This window comes from Crocuta crocuta, unplaced genomic scaffold, assembly GCF_008692635.1.
Source record: "Crocuta crocuta isolate KB4526 unplaced genomic scaffold, BGI_CrCroc_1.0 scaffold143, whole genome shotgun sequence".
In the NCBI taxonomy this organism is placed as follows: domain Eukaryota; kingdom Metazoa; phylum Chordata; class Mammalia; order Carnivora; family Hyaenidae; genus Crocuta; species Crocuta crocuta.
Genome location: NW_027529175.1, coordinates 8,228,802 through 8,242,729, shown reverse-complemented (window position 1 = coordinate 8,242,729; position 13,928 = coordinate 8,228,802). Strand labels below are relative to the sequence as shown.

The following is a 13,928-nucleotide window of genomic DNA, read 5'->3' as shown; positions in this document are numbered from 1 at the left end:
CCTGGGTGCGAATCGAGCTCCGTGGGCGTGTTCTTGACAGTCAAGTGCATCTTCCTGCTGGATAGATGGATAGAGGCCGGCTCCCGACTGTGTCAAGTGCTCCATCGAGGGGGACGTTTATCTCCGTGGGCGGGAGATTCCCTGGGAACCAGCAGTATTCCCGGCAGAAGGGGTGGTGGGAAGGGATGGTGAGTGTGGGTGGGTGGTGGGGGCAGCCCGCGGGGTGCAGGGCCCGCTGGGTCCTCTGACCCAGGTGCTGTCCTAACGAAGCACCGCGGACGGGCATCTGGAACAACACACTGACTTCCTCACTGTCTGGAGGTGGAAGGTTCCAGATCCAGGTGTGGGCAGGGCTGGTTCCTCCAAGGTCCCTGTTTGCCGTGTAGACGCCATCCTCTCCCGCGTCCTCACACGGTCGTCCGCGTCCTGATCTCTTCTTACGGGGACGCCTGTCACTGGATCGGGGCCACGCACATGACCTCGTTTTACCTTAACCCCTCTGCGAGGGCCCCACCCCCCATGCGGTCACACTGAGGACGGGGGGCGGGGGGGCGGTGAGGGCTCCGACCTGAATCCAGGGACGTGCGGCTCAGCGGCTCGCAGCCCCGTTGGGCTGGCTGCTCTCTGGGGGTCACACGCGCCTCCAGCGAGCTCGTCCAGCAGCAGCCTGGGTGCCAGGGCCTCGCCTGACCCCAGGGCCCTGGCTGGCGACCTGGGCTGTCCTCGGTGTCCACCTGTGACCAGCACTTGGTGACCCGTCGTGTTTACTCTTCGTCCATCGTGGACACTTGGCTGCTTCTCCCNCCGTGTGGACACCGTGCGACCTCACTGTGCGCTTGGCTCACGGTTTATCTGCCTGCTCTGCCGGGACAGCTGGCTGGTCCTGGGCTGCGTTTGCCGACCGGCTGCCAGGAGCCCCTCTGACTGCTCACGCACGAGTTTGCTGTAGGGGGTGGGCATGCTGGCGCCCTCGGGCCCCTTCCCCTGGACAGAGGGGCCCCTGCTGCTCCCCCGGGCCGAGCCCCTTCACGCCCCTGCTCGGGGTGGGCGGCCCCAGATGGAACCGGACTCTCCCCTGCTGGATGGACGCGGGCTCGTCTGCAGGAGCCGGACCCCAGCAGCCCGACTGTCGACATGTCATCGCCCTGGACTCAGTTTCGGAAAAGCCGTCTTCAGATTGCCCGTTTTCTGTGGTGTTTCAGTGTGTGGGGGCCGCTGTAGTCTGGATGCCGACCGTTTATCCGCCCCGTGGCCTCCACGCTTTCTAGCTGTGCTTACGTGTGTTTTCTGTGCAGAGTATTTGCGTTTTCATGTCGATCGCGATGGTCGACTTTACGTGTCCCCTTGGCGGGGCCGTGGGTGTCGGAGGGGACGTCTTCCCTGCCGAGTCGTGTTGGGGTGGTTGGAAGTGTGGGGGTGGGGACGCGACCGCCCCGGAGCCTGCGGTGCTGGTGACCCGGCCCTCCGTGGTCCTGCTCCTCCAGGCGTCTGGGGAAGCGTCAGGGCCCCGCAGCCCTGCCCTTCCATCCGCTGCCGGACGCTGGTCCCCGCCCCTCACTGAGGTGCCCGGGGGGCTGGAGCCTGGGGGGGCCCGTTCGTGCGTTTCCACCTTGCTGAGCTCCTGTTGGGGCCGATGGTTTGTGGTCGACCCGCTTGTACATGGAAGGTCCTTGTGCTGAGCACCAGCCTCCACGACCACGGGCCCTCCCTGCTGCCCGAGTGTGTCCCAAGGACCCCGGCCTGCCCTCCGTGCCCCGCTGGGACCCGAGCCCTGGGGTCACGCCTCGCACCCGTCAGAAACTGCTGTCCACCGCCCAGGCCCTGGGGTGTCCAGACCTGGCCTTCCAGCCAGACCAGCGCCGGGAGGCCCGGGCCAGATTTCGGGGAGGTCGGGGTCCCGGAGCAGAGGTGACCGAGGGACNGTGCAGGGCAGTGGGTGGTGGTCTGATCCTGATCACCTGCCGGCAAGGGCAGACTCTCAGCTTCTGACACTCTAGGCCTGGGGCCCGGCCTGAGACTGCGTGGCCCCTGCCTCACACGCCAGGCCGCTGCCCGTCTAGCGGCACCCCTCGCCCTCCCTTTGTGTCACCCTCGGCCTGGCACCTGTGAGCAGGTGAGGGTGGCGTCCCCACACCCGGGAAGCCGTGGAGCCAGGAGCCTGGGGAAGCTGGGAGGCGTGCCGGCCCTGGGGGGGCCCTCGAGAAGCGCAGGGTGTGTGTCCTCAGGCACCTCTAAGCTGAGGGGAGACAGGACGGGGCTGGTCAGGGCCGGGCTGGGGGTCACGGGCAGAGGGGCAGGGACGATGCCCTCCCCTGGTGATGCCCAGGGCCTCAGGTGGCTGGGGTGGGAGGAGGAGGCGATGCCTGGAAGGAGCCCGGAAAGGATTCGAGCCTCGGAAATGCAAGCGCTCGATGGCCCACGCCGCCTGCGGCTGCCCTGTCGTCTGCCTCCACGACCAGGTCTCCGGTAGCCGGTGGGTCACCGTGGAGCCATCGGCAGAGAGCACTGGGCCCTGGAAGGCCAGGCGCCCACTGAGCGGGGGGACCCAAGGGAGCACGGGGGGCCTATGGGGCTGGAGGGCTGGGTGCTCCGCTGCCGAGCTGGCAGGGGAGGCTGGCTTCTCGACCTTTCCGAGAGCCGGGCTTCGGGCCCGGTGGCCTCAGGGAGGGGCTGGGGGGAGGAGCGCCACCAGCGTTAGCGACAGCAGGCTGGGAATAGACCCAGATCCTGAAAATCAAATGATCTCAAGCGTCATAGGCAAAAACCCAATTACGGAGCAAATTAACTAAGAGTTACAGATGCGATCGAATAAAGCAGATCAGCCTTGGCGCAGTGACGGGGCTGCAGCTGCGGCGGGGCGCGGGGACGCGGCGGGAAGGGCAGACAGCCTGGGGCGNAGTGGATGCACCGGGCATGAGCCCCTGGGAGGTCGGTGGGGCAGGGGGAGGGGGGGACAGTGCCCCTCGCCCGCTGGCCTGGGAGGGACCGGTAAGGGGCAGTGAGTGTGCAGACGAGCCTCCCCCTGCGCCCCCCCCCACCTCTGCCTTCGGCCTCAGCCCCAGAGGGGGAGGCGTGACCAGACCAGGGTGGTGCTGCGGGAGGAGGAAAGGCTTGGAAGGTGGGCTCAGCGACAGCAGCTGGGGAGCAGAGGAGGGTGGCATGTGGTCGGGTCCGCACAGGCGGGCTGGGCCGGGAAGGGAACCGGGAGGTCACGTAAGTGACCCTTGTCCAGGCCTGGGAACGGGCTCCCGCATCGGCTGCAGGGCGGTCTGGGGTGCAGCAGACTCGGGACAAAGCCGGCTTCTCGGCAGTGGGGGGTGGGGGGAGGGGAGGGCATCTCTCCGTCGGTGCCCAGGCCGTCCTTCTGCACCTGGGGCCTGGCGTGAGGATGGGCGTCCCCGGCCTGCTGACGGCCACGCGCACCCGGAGCCTGGGCTGTCGTCCTGAGGGCAGACAGACTCCTGCAAGGCGGGTTCTTGAAGTCACTGGGGCTTCAAGGAGCACCTTCCTCACGCTGAGCTGTGAGCTGGGCACAGCAGCCCCCTTCCCGGGGGTGTGGACTGGCGGGTTTAGGGGCACCGGCTCCAGCCCCCGTCCCAGCCGTGGCCTCTACACCCTCGTCCCTAACCTGGCCCAGCACTCACCTTGGGGCAGGATGCGTGGACCCTGTGATGGGAACCTGGTGTCGCCCATGTGCCCAGCCCTGCGTAATGCTGGGGCTCCTGCTCCTGGGGGTGGCCCGGAGGAGACTTGGGCTGGTCCCCAGCACCCCTCGGGCCGAGACCCTGCAGGGTCCCCATGGTGCCAGCCAGGAGCCTTCGGCCACAAGGAGCCTGCTTTCTCATGGGGTGTGGGACCAGCGGGGTTCACCTGGCCCCTGTAAACTTGGGGTGTGCCCCGGCACCCCCACCCTGCCTGGGGGTCAGCGGCAGCATCACCCAGTGAGTGACCCCAGTAGGGATGCCCCAGTGGCACCTGGAGGCCACCTGGCAGATCAGCAGGACCAGGACCTGGTCGTGACAGATGTGAGGGTGCCTGCCTGGAGGAAGGGGTCAGTGTGGACCCCTCATGACCCAGGTCATGACCATGACCTCAAGACACAGTGGGGTGACCGGGACAAAGCAGCCACCTGAAGGTGATGAGCCGGACCTGGGCCAGCCTCCCCCTGAGCCCCTCACCCCTCGGCCATGTGTGGGACGGGAGGAGCCCGTGCCCCCTTTTGTGACACGCCCGTGGCCAGTCTCAGTAAATGTCAGCCTGTCAGCGTCATGTGACACGGATGAGGTCACTGCTGGGGAGCCCTTCTGGGCTGGCTCCTGCCTCCTGCCTTCTGAGTGTGGGGCGCCTGGCACACGGCTGTGTCTGTGCTGGACGGGGTTTGTGCTGCCTGCAGCCTGCAGCCCAGACGGCAGGGGGGGGCGGGGGGGCCACTGGGCTGTGAAGGCAGCCGGCCTCCCTGCTGCACCCCTGCTCCTGCCTCTTCCAGCGTCTTCCTGGGACGTGCCACGGGGCGCCACCTCCTGGCGGCTTCTCGGCTTGCACCGCACACTTGGGTGAGGTCCCCAGGTGAGCCGTGGTGCTTGGGCCACCTCACTGACCTGGGTTACTCTGGGACTGCCAGTGGCCTCAGCCCTGCCACGGGGACCTGGTCCCAGACGCTGCGGCTGANGGGGGAGTGGTGCAGGGGAGCCCAGAGGAGTCAGACCACGTGTGCTCGAGGTTGTTCAGCAGGAGGAGACGAGAAAGGGAGCCCCAGGGAGGGGGCACAGCTCTGGCCAAGCGTGGGGGTCCTGGGGGGAGGGAGTGACCAGAGTGGGGCTGGTCACCTCGTCCCCGAGGCTCCGCGGCAGAAGCTTAACATAATTTAATAAGCTTTTGAAATCCCATCAAAAGAATTGACTGCTTCTTCTGAACCCCACGGGAAGAGCTGACTGGAGTCATTGCCAAGCAACTGCCCGGGCTGTGCAGGCTGGCGGCAGCCGAGCAGCCCCTGCGGCCATCGGCCGGGTGCCAGGCTCCTTCCTCCCCGGGCGAGGATGCCCGCCCTGCCCTCCGGCCTGCCTCCCCGCAGTCCCGCGTAGTGGGCGGGCATGCTGGGGGGCCGGGCAGGGTCCCTGCTGGGGGCGTGAGTGTCGCGGGGCAGGACGGCAGTGGGGGGGGGGGGGCAGACGCACGTCCACAGAGCTCTATTCAGTTACCTGCATGTGTTGAAATGGATTGCGGTATTTCAGAACCATATATTCCTAGTTTAATTAACTTCTAATTTTTTCTGAACTTTCAGTTATCCCCAGAGCGGGGAGAGTAACTCCGTGGGCCAGCGCTGGCTCTGTGATTCCGGAACAGGTGCAGGAGTGTGACCCGGAGACTCTCAGGACACTGAGCCGTGGTTCCCCCTTCACGGGGACTTTGTCCCAAACAGATCCCTGCTGTGCCCGAACTGGCTGTGAAACGTTTATCTAGGACTTTGAAGATTCCAAGTTAAGGTCTGATGCAGAGTTAATAGCTGAGCAGGTTAACTTGCCTCTTGCAGAACTGGGGTGTAACATTCAGGGTCTAAACCTTTAGGTCATGAGTTTCCCTGGCAATTTTATGACCTGCATTTTGGTGGCACAGGGAAGGTCCCTGGAGGTGTGCCACAGGGACCCGTCCTGTCACAGCCTCGTTTCGGGTGAGGGTGTGCCGATCGCACGGGCAGCAGGAGAGCCGGGCACGGAGAGAATGGACCAGGGCCCAGGACACAGACAGTCGTCAGAGATGAGCTGAGTCACCGGACCTCCGATGGGCCAGGACACCAGTGTGGTGCGGCGTCCAGCCGCGGACACGCAGCAGGGGGCCTCAGGGGGCCTCTGGGAGCACCCGGGGCTTCTCCTGGGCTCCCAGGTGACCTGTAGCACATCCCATGGCCTGTGTGTTTCAGTTTCTTCAGGGGTAAGAAACACGGGGACAGACCCTCCTGAGATCGCTTTGAGGCTCAGATGGGGACATGCATGAGACTGTGACGCTGAGCAGGCGTGTGGGCGTCTGGGGCACTCGGCTTCACACCCAGCTGCCGAACCGTACAGATGTCTGCGCAGCTGAAGCTGCAGAATTGTCAGAACCGCTTCGGTGCTGGCGGTAACGTGCGAGGAAAGGAAAGTGGAATTAGTGGGACGCTCACGTGAAACCCCGGAAACGCCGAGGATCTGAGTGGTTCACGTTTTCACAGACAGCTTGTCAGGAGTGGCTTGGCAAGCGCGTGGGGCACGGCCCTTCCATCCTCAGAGCGCCGTGTCCCCCCACGGAGGGTCGGCGTCGTGCACTTGATGCTCTGCGCCTTCCGAGTCCTGCCGCATCTCTGGGGCTCCTTCCCTGTGAGCTGTCACCTCCGGGGACGTCTCCAGCCTCGTCATCGCGGCCACCCTCCTTGCTTACGTTGGGGAGGCCTTCAGCTGTACGCACAGTGTCCCGGTCGCCGTGTCCACGCCGCACAGCCAGTGGACTCCTGGTGACTCCGTGGGTGTTTAGTCTGGATTTCACTCCCAGGGCCACCACCGTGGCTCTCGGCACATCCCTAGGCGGCTGCCCAACTGCGTTCGAGTGCTCATGTTTGTACACTGTCCCGGGGTCTATCACCGGGACCCGAGCGGGGAAGCACACCGCCCGCGCTTGGCCGCCTGTGCCCGCACCGACCGCAGACCTGGGAAGAGGCGCCGTGGTCGGTCAGGAGCATGGTGGGCATCCGCTGTTCCCGCCGCCACTTGTGCCTGGGGAGCTCCGACGGGCTCTGTGCTTCGTGCAGACCCCGGCAGTCACACAGCCCGGAAACGGGGCCCGGTGCTGGCGGCGGCGCCACTGAAGCCACGGGAGCACAACCTGGCCGCTGGGAACGTGCAGGGAGGGGACTGTGCGTGTTAGCCGTCACCGTTACGGGTGTTGGGGGATCCGCCCTGGCCTCACCGGAGCGCGGGAACACGTCCGTCTGGGCAGGTGAGTGTGAACTATGTGGCCATGGGAGGGGCTGGAGCAGGGTGGGCGGGTTCTCGGGTGAGTCATGTGCTTGTGGCTTTAATCTGATTTGCATCTAGTGGGTTTTAACGAAGGTCCCTCCCGTTTGCTGGGAAGCATCCAAGCGGGAGATTTGATGTCACCCAGCGGTGTGGGGGCCTGGCCCTGGGGAGGCGGGTGCGTTCTGCAGTGCCCTCGTGCCCGGGCCGGTGACGGGAAAGCCGTGGTGGGAGGGAGCCTGGACAGGCCGCGGCAGCAGACCCAACGGCCGGTCCCAGCTCTGTGGCCGCTTGACAGGTGTGGGGGGTGTGGGGGGCACGGGGTGCCGGTGGCTGCCAGCCCCCGTGTGGATGGTGGGAGCGTGCCCCTGGGTGGCCCTGAGCTGGGAGGCATCTGCATGACCCCGGGAGCCTGGCTTGGATGTCACATCAGTGGGGACACAGCCTCCATTCCTCTCGTGTTTGTTCTGGGAGATTGAGACCCCAGGGGGGGAAGCCGACCCCCAGTGTCCTGGGTGCAGGGGCCTCAGAGGTCAGCAGCCTCGTCTCCCATGTCCCGGTCTGCCTGCCCTTTCTCTGTCTGGTGGGTGAGGGGGTCAGAGTGCGAGGGCAGGGCGGAGTCCCCAATGGGGAAGGTGTCACTGGACCTCAGACTCACTAAGGGCAGAGACCTCCTCATTCAGGGGACCCTGTGTTGGGGTGGGGGCTGGGGAAGGGACTGGGGGCTGAGTCTGGGTGAGACCCCCCTCCACCAGCGGCAGAGCTGAGCCCTGGGCCCCTCTCTCTTAGGGGACCTTCGTCTGGGGGGCGCTGAGGTGCTGGGCTCACCATCCCGGCGGCTCCGGCCTGCCAGGACGTGGGCAGGCCACGGGGTGGGGGAGGGTGGCCACACGTGTCCTTCTCCAGGTCCAGAAGCTCCATGACCATGATGGGGGCGGGTGCCCAGGACGCCCAGACCCCAGCCCGCAGGGGAGGGAACTGGTGGGGCCAGGGTCACTCAAGGTCAAGTGGGCATAGACCCTGGGGGGGGGGTGCTGGGCCTGAGCCCGCGCCCCTGGGAAGGCTGAGCGTAAAAGCGCTGATGAAGTAAGAGGCTCGGAAAATGCTAGGTTTTATTTCGGAAGCTGGCGCTCCTGGGTCGGGAGTTTTGCAGGAATGGGAACTAGAGGCTGGGCGCTCGGACTTGGCCCTCCCGAGAGCCTGAGCCTCCCCCACCGCCAGGCCTCCTCCTGGAAGCTTCTGTCCCCGAGGCCCCTCCTCACTGCAGTGTGACCCGCAGGCAGGGGGCTGGCTGGTGTCCCCGTGGGCCCGGGGGTGGGCAGTCCCGGTTCTGAGCACAGGGCTCCCGCCTGGGACACGGCCGCTGGGACCCTGTCATGACCTTTTCCCGGTTGTTTGCCTTTTAAATTGTAGACTGTTGTTGTTTTAAGTGAAGTGTGTAATTTTTTGTAACAAAATCTAGCATTTTCAGTGTCTGGATGTCACTGAAACTTTGAAGCATAGGGACGATTTGCCTCTATTTTCTGGCGGTGACCTTGTCACGCCCTGAGGAACTTCTCGGAGCCTTGAAACCGTAAACGTGCATTCGCCTCATTTGGGGAAGCCACCACCAGCGCTTCCTAACCACGGTCTTCGGGGACGGGCGCTCGCTGTGTTGGGCGGCCCGGCTCCATGGGGGGTGTCTCAGGCTGCACCTTTGTAGGGCTCTCCCTGTCCCCTGCGTGTCCCCTGCGTGTCCCCTGCGTGTCCCCTGCGTGTCCCTGCGTGTCCATGTNCCTCATTTGGGGAAGCCACCACCAGCGCTTCCTAACCACGGTCTTCGGGGACGGGCGCTCGCTGTGTTGGGCGGCCCGGCTCCATGGGGGGTGTCTCAGGCTGCACCTTTGTAGGGCTCTCCATGTCCCCTGCGTGTCCCTGCGTGTCCCCTGCGTGTCCATGTGTGTCCCCTGCGTGTCCCCGGCGTGTCCCCTACGTGTCCCCTGTGTGTCCCCGGTGTGTCCCCTGCGTGTCCATGTGTGTCCCCCGTGTGTCGCTGCGTGTCCTCGAGTGTCCCCTGAGTGTGCCCTATATGTCCCTGTGTGTCCTGTGCTCCATGGGATCCATGGGGGGGGTGCCGAGGAGGCTCTGGGGCCCGCTCCCCTGGGGAGCCTGCCTGGGCTGGCGCTGAGCACCCAGCCGGAGCCCCCGTCTACCTGCCGGAGGGAAACTGCGGACCCACTTTGTTCAGCCTCGTTACACGTTTGCCGCTTCGCCGCTGGTTCCGCTCCGGCTCAGGGATTGTGCCCTTAAGGGAAACGGCGTCAGTGCCTCCTCGGGGAGGAGGGTTGTTTGGTGGGTGCAGGACGTGTCTGAACACGGCCAGGGACTGACCTTGAACTTGGTAGGTGTACGTGCAGCNAAGACCAAGGTGTGAGGGACCTTCCTGCACAGCCGAGCGCCCATCTAATTTCTTGGAGAATACGGCTCAATTTGAGCAAAGCCTTCAGCGAGGAATTCATACTTTCCCCGTGAACCGCCGGCTGGCAGATGTCAATACGGCCGGGATTGAGGTGCCGATCAGATGTCAGGTCTATTTAGATGAAAACGTCTAATCAGAAAAACATTGGGGCTTAGGCGAGATGGACCAAACAATTCCAAAACAATTTATCTTAGAAATTAATTCCCAGAAAAAGTTTACCCAGAGGAGCTGGAGCTTAAAGTTTTGTTTTCAATTTATTAAAGCCCCAAAGCCTTGTTTTCTGGCTGTGCCACGGGCTGTCTGCGTGGCACCCGCCTCCGAGGCCCCAGGCAGAGCTTCCGCCTCCCCTGCTTCCGAGGCTGCGGGCTCTCCCTCCTGCACCTCCGCCCGCGCGCCGGCTCGTGCCCACCGGCCCACACATCCTCGATGCCTTGAGATGCATCTGGGGTCCCAGCACGTCAGCGGCCCCTTCCCTGCGTCCCGGCCCTTGTGTGGCTCTGAGCCTTCTCCGTGAGAGCAGCAGTAATCGGCTTGGACAGACTTTAATCCACCTTCTTAGGCAACTGGAAAACTCCAAATAAGGGAGATTATTTATTTAAACCCAAGACTTTTATTCTCACAGGAATTCAGTACTTATTTTGAAAGGCTAAGTAGTGATGTTGAGCATCTTTTCATGTGCTTCTGGCGTTTGCACATCTTCCCTGGAGAAGTACTGTTTGGGTCTGTCTCCCACAGACCGGGGTGCTCGAGAGCCTTCTCTCACCAACTGGGGGCCAGAGGTCCCGGGTCATGGAGCCCGCACACTGTCCCGAGTCCCTCCCGACAAGACGTGGTCCCGGCAGCTCAGCCCCGCCCCAGTGACCTCACGTAGCCCTGGTCACCACAAGCCCCACTTCCGAATATCAGCACTCTTGGTGTTAAGGCTTCGACAGGTGAGCTTCAGGGGAATGCAGACATGCAGTCCATAACGAAGTGCTTTGTCATTTTTTAGAAAGATGATTTGAGAGAGAGAGAATCTCAAGCAGGCTTCTCGATGTCAGCACAGAACCCCACACTGGGCTCGAACTCACGAACCGTGAGATCATGACCTGAACTGAAATCAAGAGTCGGAGGCTCAACCAAATGAGCCCCCCAGGGACCCCTTCTTTGCCCATTTTGAACTGGGTTGTTTGTTTTTGTTCTTGTTCAGTTGTGGGAACTCTTTACATATTCAGGATATCACACCGTCATCAGGTAGAAGATACACAGATACTTTCTTCTCTCCCGTGGGTTGTCTCACCCTTGGTTGTTCCTTCAGCACAAACGTTGGTCATGTTGCGGAAGCCCGGTTCACCTCTTTGCTTTTCTGCCTGTGCTTTCGGTGTCACATCCAAGAAATCAGCGCAAATCCAACGTCGAGGGGTTTCTTTCCTTCTGTTTTATTCTAAGACTCTTGTAGTTTTAACTCTTACGTTTAGGCCTTTGATTCATTTGAGTTAATTTTGCATAGAGTGCCAGATAAGGGGGATTTTGAGAAAAACAATCACAGAAGGAAAAAACCCAGCAGTTGTAAGTAGAGGCACCGAATCGCAGAGTCTGGGGTGGACGGAGGTGCGAGCAGCGTTTGCCCAACATCATGGGGGCCTGTCAGGCTGGGACGCTCAGAACCGAGGGTGCTGACTGGTGGGGGCCCCAGGAGACTGTCAGTGGGACCGGGGCTGCTTCCAGGGTTCCCGGCGCCCCTGGAACATCGTCTCCACGTGGGACTTGGGCCTGGAACCCACCCGCCCATAAAGTCTAATGCAGAGGAGAGAAACACAGACGGCTCAGGGCGCTGCGCGGTCCCCCAGAGCAAGCACCATACCACCTAGAGATGGGGCCCTTTCCCCGGGGGCTCTTCCCGGTGCTGTCGGTTAAGGGCTTGGGGAGGCCTGGAGCCATTCAACTGAGCTCGGGTCCTCCTGGGGCACGAAGCCCTTGGACGCCAGGCTGGGTGCCCGGGGCCGGCTGGTGGCTCGCCCTCCCTCTTACTCTGTCTACATCTTGCAGGAAGCTGACAGGCAGCCCCTCCATGGGCGTTGGTGCTGCTGAATCGTTCATTGACTCACTGATTCACCGATTCCTTCATTCAGAAAGCCAGCAAGCCGACTCCAGACCCCAGACTGGACCCTGGAGCTACACCCCCCCGCCCGGGAAGTGGACAGAGAAGGTCATAATAAACAGCCCTTTCTGAAGCCCCCGCCCGCAGCCCCACACTCGCCACCCTCTCGCGCTGTCCCTGCTGTCCCCGCTGTGTCCTCCCCTGAATCAAGGAACCTTGGAGACGCCTGCGGGGGGCGGGGGGCGGGCAGACGCACCTTCCAGCGAGTCCTACTCAAGCCGAAGGTTGAAAGGTAGGTGAGACCCCGTGTTCCCTCCTTGTTCAGCCACACTCACTGTCACCTCCTTTGTGGGAGAAGTGAGGCCCGGACAGGACCAGGGGGCGGTGAGCAGAGACGGGGGAGACGGACCGGCAGACAAGGCTGAGTGTGACTGGATGGGACCTGCCTGAGGGTCTCTGCCACACTGAGCCTTGCGCTGTCGCCTGCAGTCCTGGCGGCCAGTCTCAGAGGTAGGTCCTCTTGTCCCCACTGAGAGGAGTGGCCTTGGGGCTCAGAGCAGTTGGGTCACCTGCCTAGGCCAGCCCTCTAACAGCAGGTGAGGATTTGAATCAGGGCTCTTGAGCCACATCCGTAAACACAGAGTGTCCTGGACCTTGTCATTCCAAACTCACACCCTGAAGACGTTGCGTCCCATGGGAGGTCCTCAGCTTGTGGTGTCTTTGGAATATGTGTGTGGGTAGGTAGATCGACGGGTAGATGGATAAATGGCTGGATGGGTTGGTGGTGGATGGATGGATGGTGGATGGATGGGTGGGTATTTGGATGGATGGATGGATGGACGGACAGGTGGATGGGTGGGTGGATGGATGGATGGACAGGTAGACGGGTGGACGGATGGATGGGTAGCCTGGGAAAAGCCTGAAGGTTTTCCGTCATCTCCAGTACCGACATGTGACTCATCTCTTGAGACTCTCCGGGGCGCCCCTTTGAAGGTGCTCTGCTACCTCTGTCCTTCACTCCGTTTCCCGAGGGGAAATAAACAGCCATTTACTGAAACCAGGGCTGCCACTGAATGTTGAAAACTGGCAGGAGGAAGGAAGAGTGTCCAGTCACTGGTCTGGTCCTTCCTTTTCACAGTCTCTGGAAGTCCTGGGTGCGCCTCCCAGGCCCCCCGTCCAGACCACGACAAGATTCTGAGGGAAAAGCCCGTCTCCACGAACCCCTGCTCTCGGGCCCCCAAAGCCGCTTGCTCAGGGCCCTGTGCTCACTAGAGGCCTGGGGGCGGGCAGGGCACGAGGGAAGGGCACAGGAGGCGGAGAGGGGCCCAGCACACAGACAGGCGGCCCCACGGCCCCCCACGGCCCCCCATGGCCCGGGCCGTTTGCCCTTCTGGGTCTCCAGGGAGCAGCTGAGCAGGGGCCGAGTGTCACAGCTGCGAGACCAGAGAGAGGCAGGGTTTGCCCCAGCTTGGGGGCAGCAGCCCCTCGGGGCCCTGGGCGACTTGGGGGCTCCGCTCCCGCGGCGGGAGCCCCGGCGGTGGCCTGAGTTCCGTCTCCTTCTGACAACAGCATCAGACGCGCCTCCGATGCCCACGCACCATCTCTTCTGTGGCCGTTGGAGCCAAGTTCTGCGGGACCCGGAAGTACCTATTCAGATGAACGTCTTCCTAAAAACAAGCCAGTTAATTCCAGACATTCGCGTAGGAATTTCTTGACTGAAGGTGGCCCCGCTTTGCCCTCTTGTTTCTCAGCGGCTCGGGGTGCCCTCTGCGGAACCGCGGGGCGCCGAGCGTGAGGGGGGCTGTGCCCCTGGTCCCCCGCAGGGGGCGCTGTGCGACCGCTCTTTGGCGCCACGGCCATTCCCAGCTCGGCTCTTGCTCTTACGCAACAATCTGCAGGACCCGCTGTTGATTTAGGGATTTGGGGAGCCTTACTTAAAATTAAGTCAACACGTGAACAAGGGAGTCACTGTCTTTCGAACAGGACTGTCATCTGTGACCAGTTCATCGCTTAATTCCCCGGACTTTCGCTTTGTTTCTTATCAGATAGTCCTTTGAACTCGTCTCTGGGCCTCGGAAGACCCTCTGGCTCCAGCTCCGGCTCAGGGCTGAGGAACAGGGGGGCGCAGTTCCCTCTGGGGCTGGTCCCCAGGAGCTGCCGGGCCTGGACGGGTCTGCGGGGCGTGAGGACTGACAGGGGAGGACCCCCTCGGGGCCTGAGTAGCTTGCCTTTCGCACGTGCTGGTAAGGGAGGGACAGGAAGGAATGTTCTGGAACGCCTGCAGCTGGGCATTTGGTGAAGGTGACACGCTGGTGGGGTCCACGAGGTGCCCGGGGCCTGGAGAATGCTGCCTCTAACCCTGGACCCCCCCCACCTGCCTGCAGCCCAGTGTGGGAGGGGCTGGGCG

At 63.0% G+C, this 13,928-nt stretch overlaps 1 long non-coding RNA gene across 1 annotated transcript in view; it reads left to right on the top strand.

Moving 5' to 3' along the window:
* The window catches only part of LOC144226472 (uncharacterized), a 29,370-nt gene that overhangs the window by 7,495 nt on the left and 7,947 nt on the right, over nt 1-13,928 (top strand). Inside the window, exon 2 of the long non-coding RNA XR_013333659.1 lies at nt 11,470-11,629. This is a non-coding gene — a long non-coding RNA (uncharacterized LOC144226472). The remainder of the gene's footprint in view (nt 1-11,469; nt 11,630-13,928) is intronic.